The 12,898-nt window shown below is 40.0% G+C and overlaps 1 long non-coding RNA gene across 1 annotated transcript; it reads right to left on the bottom strand.

Moving 5' to 3' along the window:
• Positions 1-1,528: 1,528 nt before the first annotated feature.
• Positions 1,529-5,350, bottom strand: LOC109525703 (uncharacterized). The gene is made up of 2 exons (XR_002170199.1): positions 2,732-5,350; positions 1,529-2,382 (listed from the first exon to the last, which is right to left on the bottom strand). It is a non-coding gene; the product is annotated as an uncharacterized LOC109525703 (long non-coding RNA).
• Positions 5,351-12,898: the final 7,548 nt, after the last annotated feature.

A 12,898-nucleotide genomic window follows, 5' to 3' on the forward strand; every position in this document is an offset into this window, starting at 1 on the left:
ATTTTAATGAGATTGGCAGGAATAAGCAGGGTGAGAACAGATGAGTACAGTGGTGATAATAAATGTGAATGACCATGCTAGTTGAAATGATATGCAATACGGTAATTCATTTCAGCCATCACCCAGAAATTATAACACTTTTTTGCAATGTGTTTTTTTTTTTTTAATAAGGAAAATAATATTGCACTTTATAAAGATTGGAATCAAAAACATTTACTGGTACCAAAAGAAATTTACGGTAAATAGAATGTAAAAGAATTCAAAAGTTATTGCATTATTATTTAATGCTTCATTTCAAGACTTTCTGCGGTCTGCCTGCGCAATACAACAATATATGTATATCGGAGATGTGCTTAAAAAAAAGTCTATTGCACAATATAACAATACTGTATGTTGTTTGTATTATTTGGGGGAGGGGGGTTCAAGTTCATGGACAATTTGTACATACATTAATCAACATCAAAGGACATGAAGAGACGCTTGCACCAGATTTAGCAGAAAGATATTTACATTTTCCTTGTTGCTACCGAAGAATAAAGTAAAATGATTGTGCTGATCCAGATTTCTTTTTTCAGTCACTTCATTTATTTGCACTTCAAGTAATTTTAAATACTATGTATTTCGTTAACAGGATGTAAAATTACCAGTGCTAGGATTTGTTCATATCGCACACCTCAATGTGTTGTGGGACATTTTATATTCAAACATACATTGCTAACAGCGTTCTAAAACTGACTCTAGATGCTAATCTTCAGTGTGTATGTTAGCAGCAATTGTATGCTAGCATGAAACTATTTGGGCCTTTCTTCAAGCAGTTGTTTCGTTGTTTTAAATTGCTATGTGCAATTCTCTTTCTTTTATGTTTAGTTTGATATTAAACTTAAATATTGAGTGACAATGAATAGTTTAAAGTTTTTTGTTTGGTTTTTTTTTTTTCAGAATTGTTTACCAGAGTGTTGTTAATTGTGAAGTGAGTTGAGTTCAAGTCCGCCATACAGCGCTCGTATCTTAAGTTTATGCTTTCAAGTCAGGGGGGGAAAAAAAGACAATTTAAACATTTCTAACTTTTTTTTAAGAACTACGATTTACCGTATGTTTAATATATGAACTATCCTATTGCAGCATGCATTAAAAAAAAGTTTTATAAATCTTGTCGTGTCGGTGCATCTAAAAATAACGTTTTGCTATAGTCGCCAAGGACGAGTCACTTTTAGTGCAGACGTTAATGTTTAAATCGAATAGAGGCAATTTTTTGAAACTGCCAAAAATGAAGCAAATGTCGCCAAAGGATATTTTTTGGGTTTCTTTTTATTTTGTTTTCTGGGACACTGCGTGATGTTTATCTGATATGCCTCCTTTTTGTGTTCAAAACAAAAGCACATTATGTTAAAATGAATGACTTCTAAATAACGTATTCCTCATTATCACAACAAGCGGCAAAGTTCAGAGGTAACAATAAGTCACACTGGGGACACACGACACAATTTCACCAGCCATTGCCAATTTTGAAAAGACAGTATGCATCTGTTTTGAGAAGATATTTTAATGGCGACCGAAAGACTGACAACACAAATGAACGACTCTGCCTAATTAAAGTGATCACAGACTAACATGATTCGTCAAACCAAGTGATGCTAATTAAATTAATCAAATTCTCGCTAACGCTCGACAGAGTGTCGGTTGACATAATAAACAAACATGGATAACAAATGGTTCGCCTTTGCTGTTCTTTGCGCCGTGCAAAGACTAAAACTTAATTGTATAACAAATACATTTTACGCCATTAAAAGGAATTGAAAAGTCATTAATCCGCTCAAGACTGAAAAAAACACCACTTTTTTCCACCCATCCATCCAGTTTACAAACTGCTTGTCCTCACATCAAACAAAACAGCACAATGTCCAAGAGACATTTTCCCACATCTGCTCCATGCATCTTGCGAGTGGTTTCAGTTTGTATTTCTGTGTTTGGATGTTTGTCCTTTTCAATCATGGGTCACCATCCTGCTTCACTGCTTTCTGCTGAAATCGTTTCGTGCATTTACCTCACAGTTTCGAGCACGGCAGTTCGAATCAGAGCTTCGGGCTTCTTGTGTGGAGTTGACATATTCTACCCATGCTTTCTTCCCAAAACATGCATGTTAGCTTAGGTTCAAAGAAGATTCTTAGTTGTTCTTAGAGTACTGTATATGTGAATGCGAATGGTCAAATTCAGCTGGGCTGGACTCCACCTCACCCGCTACTACCCTAATAAGTGGTATAGAAAATGGATGGATGGAATCAATTGCACATGGCCTTCTGATTGCTTACCTGATTTGCACACTGTCAGATATGTGTCCATGTGATTCACTTGGCTGTGCCGCGTATGTCTTGGGGGCAAAACCTGAAGATATAAATCACACTCATGCGTTACCAGCGGAATGGACAAGTGGGTGATTGGCGCAAGAGCTGATGCAACATGTGAAATTGTTTTGCAAAGTTAAAGCTTTAAAATGTCTAGTTTCAGATCCAGTTTCTTAAAACAGGATCTGTTTTTGATATCAAGGGAAAAGGCCCGCTCCTACCACTTTTGCAGTAAACACTGAACTCCCAGAGAAGTCATTTGTGCAAATTTAGAAAATGTCAGTCCAGAACTATAAGCATCAACATAAGCGCTGTTTCGCGGATCCTTCGAAAAGTGATAACGCTTTGCTGACACCGACCTAAAGGAGCAGATGACGATGTTCACTGACCTGAAGTCAATTGTACTTCGGGTTGAAGCAGTGTGCACGACTAAAAAGCTTCTCGTAGTGGTGCTGAACTGCAGTCAGAAAAAGAAAAAAAAAAAAAGCTCTTGCTGGGCAGCAATTTTGCACTTGCCTTTTGGGAAACCCCGTAAATAGCGAACATGAATGTTTAACTTCAAGAACAAGCATCCGCGTTCCCAGACTAATTTTCTTGGATGTTACACTGCAAATCAACCACGGCGTTAAAAACAGACGTGTCAGAAAAACAACCTATGCTGTGAGAGGAATTAATTCGGGATGGGTCCTTACAATGCGACCGTGTTTATCCCTGATATTTCCGTGACTCGTCAGCATTTGCCATCATCAATCAATAAACAATCCTGATTGTGGCAATCACAGAACACGAAGCTAACATCTGCATCCATTATTTAGCGGTGATTACATAACATAGCTCGCAGTGAATGTTTAAACCAATGGAAATTACAACCACGGTAAAAGCATGACTGAATGAATATGTATTTGTCAGTGAGGGAATATAATTATAAATCCCAATTTATACTCCTGCAATGGATCTCGTGAGATTGTACTGGTTTATTAAATGTGGCTAGTGGGCGTATTTAACCCTTTTATGCACCCAGTAACCTGATAACATGATAAGATGTCCACTGTAGTAACCGCTGTCCCTGAAAGGGTTAAATTTTCGTCTCCCTCGCATCTGAAGGCAAATTTAGCGCTACTTCGGGAGATATCTTTACTGGACACTGATATCCCAGAAAACAAAGGACTTGGTGCAAAATTAGCACCAATGTTTAGTGACCTTAATCAAGTGTCAGGGAAACGGCGGAGAAGAAACGGTTATAAGAGAGCATCACACAAAACAGATGTGCAAGAAACAAGTTTCAGGCGCCGAGCACTTACAACATGCCGCTGCCTGCTATTTAAAACATTCATGTTCAGGGCCCATAAAGGCACATTCAATCCAGCAGGCAATCCGTCTTCTGGATGGCCAGGAGGACGTCCAATCAAGCCAGGATGTGACCCAAGGGATTGTTTGTCTCACCCGCTGGACATCTTTTAACTCCAGAGTAGTTCAAATTAATGCGTTCGCTAATTACCAGGAGGCCTTTAATCCCTCCTTTCGCTTCTTCTTCATGCTAGTCTCATCACGCAGATAATGAGGAAAGTCAGCTGAGAAGCATCACACAATAACAAACACACACACACACCACAGTCATCTTTTTCTGGTGCACACCATCTAAAATTGCATAATTATATGCTCAGATAGGCAATAAATACCCCCAATGTGCATATTGTTGGGTAGAATGAAAATCCCAGAGTGGGTTTATTTGTGTGGAAGTGTGCACGCAGATCAAATTAGGCTTTGTGGGCTTGAGTGCCAGAGACATTTGCTCCGGCATTAATGCGCTGGAGCAGCAATCAGAGTGGGAGTGTACCATTTGTGTAAGTGAGAGTGACAGATTGCCTCATTGCAGTAATCAGCCATTTCATTGGCGACACAATGCAGACTGATAACAAGTAGTTGGACTCAGGGAGAATGCTGGAAACTGATAAAGCAAAACACAGTTTCCAATCCGTTCTCCCAGTTATATCATTGTTTTTTTTCCGCGGGAACTGATAACAGCGACGCTTTACGATCGTGTACGTTATAAAATAAACCGACAGCCGTTGCTTTTTGCGCGTAAAACACCGAACGGGATAGGCTTTAATGTTCATATTCTCTCACAAATGAGTATGAGCTTCAAATACGTCCTGTTTTCACCCTTCTGCTTTCAAATTTACTGTGTTAAATACAATAGCGTGTCGCCAACTACACATACAAATAATGGAAACACAATTCAAAACCTTGACTATATGAAGAGCAAGAGTAAGGGATAACACAGAGATTGGACAGTATAACATGCATGCAGTGATCCCTTTATATGTTTACAGGAAAGAAATCCTTTTTTTTTCTCCAAACTAACAAACCTAACTTATATCTCACAATATACATCAATAATCATGTCCAAAGATGTACATTATAAAAGTAACATATAACCGTGCTTTCTGCAATCTTAAAAAGCAAGATTACAGTCCATGTCACTCAATAATTATCAACAAAAAACGCAGGAATTTCACCCAATGTAAACAAGCTTTAGACCAAAACACTGATGAACTGTTCAAAAAAAAAAAAAAGAACGCTATCATAATACTGCGCACCAGACATAACCGCACACAGTATGATCTTCAAAGGGCTTTTGCTGACAGTCGAGTGTGCTAACCACCCACGAGCAATATGATTCCCCGAATGCAGGCGGGGATCGTTGTCCTTCGGCCCTTCCCTCTGCAGGGAACAATTACGTTGTTAAACCTCCAGAGTGCACATCTCTGATGTGCAAAAAACAACCTCACCTCTCATAGTAAAGTCACCAGAGACAAGAAGTGATTATTTGCTGTCATGATGCAACAATTGTGGGCTTCTACCACACAGTATGGCAACAAGAACAATTAGAGAACAATTGAACTGGGGTCTCTCAGTTGGTCATCTTTTTTCATAAACTTTCAGAATACCCTTTTTTTGGTCATGGACTCAGTCGGGTGTACCCGATCGCTGTGCTCTTGAGTAATGGGTGGATTGCACAGGTATATTAGGGCCAAAATTTTCAATATGTTGTTAGGTTAACACCTCTTTGACAACCAATCAGGCAAAAATATCGATGAGTCATGCTACATTATTGTATTTAATCAAACCGAAGACGGGAAAGGTACATTTGTATTCAGGAAGGTGTCGCATCTCCCAACTCCCACACACATGCGCACCTAATACCAAGAAGTAAGATGAATAATTGACGTTTGCCAAGCTCCACCCAAAACAAATGCCCCGAGAGATGACAAGCACATAAATATAAAGTCCAGTAAATGTGCTTTCTGTGTACTGTACGTGAGTGCATGCTACGAAAATTGAATGACGAAAACAAGCGAATCGGTAGCCTGATTTGTGGTCTCTCATCCACCACTGTCCTTGCAATCACCTCAGTTCAATATAGAGGTTCATGCAAGGTCATTGACATGCCTGCGAGAAGAATGCGAAAAAAATACGGACGTAAGGAGTTAATCTATCAGCTATTGATTTGCCTGCTTCATAATGTGGACGACAGAAAGTGCTGTCAATGGAATGAGTCACCGTGATTGCAAATGGAGATATAAATTAATCAAATGAAAAGAAATCCAATCCAGGGCCTATCTAATGAGCTACCATGTGACCAAACAAACATGACGAAGCTCACCACCAATTTCCTCACTGCAGCACAATTAGACACGATGAGGAAAAAATAGACAAGGAATTTTAGGCATACATTCCTCCATTTGCTTCATCCTATAGATTTACTGGACACGGCACTACATTGGCTAACCTACCAGCAGTGTTGGGGTAACGTGTTACAGTGAGATATATTATGTTTAGGCGTTAACAAAGTAATACAATAAGTTACTGTTACGTGTTTCTAATGACACCTTCCTGGCAAATGACACTGGAGACTATGTGTGTCTGGTTTTATTGGATTTAACTGCAGCATTTGATACAGTGGATCACAGTATTCTGTTAACTTGTTTGCAGCACTTGGTGGGCATTGGCGGTAGCGCCCTTGCGTGGTTTAGGTCTTATTTAGCTGACAGAACCTTTTGTGTGAGCCTGCTTTGAGTCACGTACTGCCCCACTGTCATGTGGTGTTCCACATGGCTCAATTCTGGGGCCTCTGCTGTTCTCACTGTATCTGCTGCCATTGGGTTCCATCTTAAGGAAACATGGTATTTCCTTCCACTGCTATGCGGATGACTGTCAGATCTGTGTCCCACTGAGCAAAAACTCACTTTTATTACTTCCGCACCATTGGAAGCGAATAACATGGTTGAGAAGTCTCTGTTGGCCAGACCATCCACCGTCATTGTTTCATGAGATAAAATGCAAAACATATTCAAAGTACAAGCAGGTACACGAGCGTGGAACTGCCAATGTGGAATAAACAATTTTGATTGGGCTATGTCATTCAAACCTTTGTAAAGTCATTAGAACAAGTTGCTTAAGTTGTTTGAACATATTGCTAAGTCATTTGAATGTATTGATAAAGTCGTTTGAATGTATTGGTAAGGTCGTTTGAATAGCAGGAATACCAAAAGCAAATGGAATCGGTTTTCTAATAGGCAAGCTTGGCCTTGTTTAGTGCACTGTAGTACAATTAGGGGCCTCCTCCCAAAGCATTCCTACAAACGTGTCTGAAATGTCTCAGGTGAAGTTTTATTGGATTTAACTGCAGCATTTGATACAGTGGATCACAGTATTCTGTTAACTTGTTTGCAGCACTTGGTGGGCATTGGCGGTAGCGCCCTTGCGTGGTTTAGGTCTTATTTAGCTGACAGAACCTTTTGTGTGAGCCTGCTTTGAGTCACGTACTGCCCCACTGTCATGTGGTGTTCCACATGGCTCAATTCTGGGGCCTCTGCTGTTCTCACTGTATCTGCTGCCATTGGGTTCCATCTTAAGGAAACATGGTATTTCCTTCCACTGCTATGCGGATGACTGTCAGATCTGTGTCCCACTGAGCAAAAACTCACTTTTATTACTTCCGCACCATTGGAAGCGAATAACATGGTTGAGAAGTCTCTGTTGGCCAGACCATCCACCGTCATTGTTTCATGAGATAAAATGCAAAACATATTCAAAGTACAAGCAGGTACACGAGCGTGGAACTGCCAATGTGGAATAAACAATTTTGATTGGGCTATGTCATTCAAACCTTTGTAAAGTCATTAGAACAAGTTGCTTAAGTTGTTTGAACATATTGCTAAGTCATTTGAATGTATTGATAAAGTCGTTTGAATGTATTGGTAAGGTCGTTTGAATAGCAGGAATACCAAAAGCAAATGGAATCGGTTTTCTAATAGGCAAGCTTGGCCTTGTTTAGTGCACTGTAGTACAATTAGGGGCCTCCTCCCAAAGCATTCCTACAAACGTGTCTGAAATGTCTCAGGTGAAATAAGTCATTGATTCATTAATTAATTGAAGACATCCATCAAATTCATGGTAATCAGTTTGTTTGGTTTTGGGGTCAATGATGTGATGAAATGACCATGACATGATAGAAATAACATATCATATAGCTTATACAATTAGCATAAAGCCTTGTGGGATTCATTAATACAGCTAAGCCATATATTTAGTCAGTGTCAGCCATGAGGCCAGCGAATGCCTGAGTTTCACGACACGCCTTGTCGTGTCAAGCAAGAAGGCCCGAGGTGAGTTCAACCAATTAGCGCTTTATGAAGACAAACCCAGAAAACGTTGACGTCAATCTGGTATCATCCAACATGATTTAATACAGAGGGGCCACAAACCGGGTCGGGGAAACACGGCACTTAACTGCAATATTTCCACCAATTGACTCTTCGATTCAGGTCAGGTGTCAGAGGTTAATTGCTTGTTGCTGTCTATGAACAGAAAATACCCGCCACATTGACAGATTGATGACTTTCAGTTCTCCGTTTCCCCCACTGCATACATTAAGCTGTAACCACAGCCTTGAGATTCCAAGAATGATGCTCTTTATAAACACATACGATATTGGGATTGAATTGTATTGAACGAGCCTCATCTACTGTACTTATTTTTCATACGGGAGTCTTAGGGATTAACATACAGAAGAGTGTGTGACATTATCTATCAGTTTAAATGCAGGACTGTGTTACCACAGATGATACAGCAGCACACCATTCCCGCTTCTTTGGATTATGGCTTTTAAAGAGGCTTTTTAGTGCCTTCTATTTTCACATTTCTCACAACACTACGGAAAATAGCTGAGTTCATCAGCTATCATTATAGCAGCAACATGAAGTAGTTTTTACCTTCAAATCTGGAATGTGTTGTAAATCAATGACACACGCACTGTCACAATTCTGCAATTTTCTTTCGCTTTCTTTCACAATTTTCTTTCTTTCTTTTGCGCTCTGGAACACTATGTGCATTCCCACTACGTGTACACTTCAATGAGGACTGTAGGGTGTAGTGTAGGGTATTGGCATTGGGCATTTATATACAAAAATACAAAGTAATAAAAGAGAGCAGGGTCGGAATATAAACGTACAAAGTAACAATCAAAAGTAGGGCTGGATGTAGAAGGGATGCAAGGAAGCTTAACTTTCTGACAACGTGTCACTGAGCAACTCCATCTTATATACTGAGAGACATCAGGCCATGCCCGATCCGATCTGAGACAATAAAGGTGACAGCATGACAACAACAAAGCCCTAAGCCAAAACACAGTCAAACACTATCACAGCACGATGCGGCCTATTCGATTCGGTACCCTGAGAATACGATGACCTGGATGAATGAGAAATGCGAATATTCAAAGATATCTTTAAAGTCAGTTTTGACAACCGTAAAAGGACCCTTGGAACAAACAAATGTTAGCTGCACTGTAAAACTGCGAAGCTCTGCTGTCTCAGCAGCCATTCTATGGTCCCGTTCAAAACAAGTTAAAATAGAGCTGTTCATTTCATTTATAGCCCTGCTTTTAATGTAAAAGCATTGCGTGCATCTCCTAAGCCAGATGGCACCGGCCTCATATCTTTCTCCCCTAATATGAAGATTGATCTCCCATCGCTCTGTTCACAGGATCCATTTTTCTTCGATGAAACAAAAAGGTTTTGTCAGACAACAGCTGCACGAGGAGAGAGGGACTCGCTGGCGTGCCTCGTGTTGCTGTGACAGATAGTGGATGGTGGCTCGGGATTGCTCAGTGGCGCGTTCTCCGCACCGTGCGCCATTATGTCACAATTAATACATGTACTCAATGTCATAAAAAAAAAATCCATTCTGGAACTTCCCAAGATTAAAAATAGTTGTACTTTGAACTTTTGTTTATCTCTCACGCGGCAGTTTTTGCCATCCTCGTCAATCCCGACTGGATTATTCCGAGCCTCTTCTTACTGGTGTACAAACTTTTACACAGTGACAGAAGAGCTGTGCATTTGGTACATTTTTCTTCAGTGGAGACTGACCAGACTCTCAATCCTCCTCTTGATGGCACTACTATGCTGCCGCAATTATAGAAACCATCAATACAATACAAAAACGCAATATAAATGCGTACAACTGTGCCAGGTATTTTGAGCAGTTCAGCTCAGAATCAATATACATCTAATGACCTGCTCTCAACTTTCCTACATTCCATCTTATAGTCTGCTCTTTTTCCTCCATGCTGCTCGCTGCATTGTTTATCCTCTTTTGGGTCCGGAGCTTTCAGCCACGCGGCTCCTCATCTATAGAATTTTCTTCTGCAGACACTCCAAGATAGTGACTCACAATTTTCGGTTTTGTCCCAAATTTTTTTTTTTTTTTCTATCTGCATCCTCTATTTCAGTAATTCTTACATTGGTCCTGCAAGCTGGAACTTGTGGGTCCCTAAAATTAAACAGAAATTTTTTTTTCATGATTTCTCTTTTTTTCTCCCACATCAAACAATACCGGCAATTCAAAAATGGGTATATAGACTTTCCTATCCACTGTAAAGTCACCATGCTATATTCATCACTTTCCGGAAAATGAAGAAATAAAACGGCAAACCCGGCGTCAAACCGTAACAATGGCCAAAAGACAAAAAAAAGCATCAGCGCGTCCTGGGACAAAATAATCCATTTGCTGGAGAAGACCAGCACTCTAGGGTAAGCCACAGTGGCTCACTAACCATCTGTGACTGACAGGAGGCTCGACACTCTGCACCGGGGACATTTTGTTTGTTCAAATCTCCCCTAAAAACCCCTAGTGACTACAGCTATGCATGAGTTGTACTGAAAGCAACTTTCAGTTGTGTGCCGTACGGATGCAAAAGAATTTGATGCATGCATGTCTAATCCTTTAGCTTTTGACATGGAGAAGCTCTTACAAATCATAAATAAAACAAAACATAAGAAGATGTTGCTGCTTTTGATGGCAGCCACATGAGGTGTGTTATTTGAGTCCATGAAGATATATGGTATTTGCCGGCTAAATATGCTGCTATACATTGTAATTTATAACTGACAAAACAAGGACAGTTGCAAAAAAGCTTGCAGGAGATAAGATCAGAAAACCTTTATTTGTCTCACAATGGAGAATCATCTGAGGATGAGAATTTGAGGACAATCATTCCACTTTAGAGCCTTTTTTGACACACTTGTATTAAAAGCATATTGAAAGGATCATCATTGAGTTGTAGTAGATTTTTTTCTAAATGTTTTCATTTTGTTGTTTATCCCACCCACAAAAAATAAACACACAATGGCAAGAGGAATAGATTAAATTGGACTGTGACAATCCCGCGGCAGAGCATGACAACAAACTAACATTCTACCTTCTTTACGCTTAACAATTTGTTCTTTGGCGTCTCAGCTCTGTCTCACAATTTATATTAGAAATGAAGATAGTATTTCAAAAAGGCATTCAGGAGGTAGGTTAAAAATAAATTAACTGAGTTTGCCGATGAAATAGAGTTACCCAAAGGTTTCAAACAATGTCAAATCTTTGGGGGACACCCCAACTATCACAGAAGACCATCTAAATTCTTTTTGTCACATTTGTTAAAGCAGTCATTATTACTTGAAAGTAATTCATAAATGATAAATATGATCCATAAAAAGAAATTGCTGTTGATGGCCCCATTTTGTGCCTCTAATTTGATATGCAAGAAACAAGCACGCCTGAGGAAAAACAACCTATCAGAGACAGAAGGCATGACTTAGGAGTTGTCAATCATTTGTCACAGCGTTCCCAACCACAAATGAGTGGAAGAAAAATAAAAAGTCTGAAAAAGGGTAACTGCACTGTTGACCGCTCTTCTAGGTCACATACGGGGAAAAACGAAACTTACAAGCTATCAAAAATTTATTAAAAAAAAAACAAATTCAAGAGCTGGAGGGGAAAGTGCAAATAATGAGAGAGAGGAAGAAAAGCCCACAACTTCGAAGAAAAAGAAAGTCATACGCAGGAACAACTTCTGCAGTTCTATGTAAAGGAATTTGCAGTTTTAAAACGCTTTGGAAGATTTGAATGAAACCTCACTTCACTGATCCCAAACTAACATGTCACCACAAGGCTGCAGGGGGTGTGGCTTGTCAGTGACCGATGAGAGACCTATAAATGTGCTCTTGTCGGTTATGCCTTCTGTCCGATTGGTTATTCTTACCCAGGCACATAAGGGTAAACGATGTAGTGGAATGATTTTTTTTTTCACCCCCGCGTATTTTACAAATGTACTACTGTCAGGTTTATACTGACAGTCTCAGCAAATATGACCAAAAAAAAAAAAAAACTTCAGAGCTTTAAGGTTTATTGCTCCAGGTAATTTGGACCCATTCTGCGTAATATGTGACGTGATTATTTAAGTAAATATATGCCGACAGATTTTGAATCACTAAGACTGAATTTTATTACCATCAAAATATTATGTAAACACTTTTCATCTTAGAGAGGGAGAAAAAAAACCCAATCAAATTCCGGCTGCAAATTCAACATTCAGCTTCATAACCTAACTTGAGATTCACCAGACCAAAGCAGTCGAGGCAGCAGGTTCCAATGCCAGTCAATCATGTTAACTTCCTTGGTTGGCTTACGTTGGATGACGGCTCCAATGATTGCTTTGGCCAGGCTTCTTTCTCCTCGTGACCGACAAGTGATATTTTGCAGAATTTTGACATGAATGTTGAATCAGCAGCTGAAGGCTTTTTTTTTAACTAAAAAGACACTGCTTTATGTTTTGAGGGTAATAACATTCAGTATTAGTAATTCAGATTCTGAATCTGATGACACAAATGCATCCATCCATTTTCTGATCTGCTTATCCTCACAAGGGTCGCGGGGGGTGCTGGAGCCCATCCCAGCTATCTTCAGGCAGTAGGCGGGGACACCCTGAACTGGTTGCCGGCCAATCGCAGGTCACACAGAGACGAACAAGCATCTGCACGCACACTCACACCCAGGGACAATTTTGAGTATTTCCATTAACCTGTCACGCATGTTTTTGGAATGTGGGAGGAAACCGGAGAACCCGGAGAAAACCCACACAGGCACTGGGAGAACATGCAAACTCCACACAGGAGGCCGGACCTGGAATCGAACCGGGTACCTCTGCACTGTGATGTCGA

The sequence above is a fragment of the Hippocampus comes genome, unplaced genomic scaffold (genome assembly GCF_001891065.2).
Source record: "Hippocampus comes isolate QL1 unplaced genomic scaffold, H_comes_QL1_v1.1 scaffold261, whole genome shotgun sequence".
In the NCBI taxonomy this organism is placed as follows: domain Eukaryota; kingdom Metazoa; phylum Chordata; class Actinopteri; order Syngnathiformes; family Syngnathidae; genus Hippocampus; species Hippocampus comes.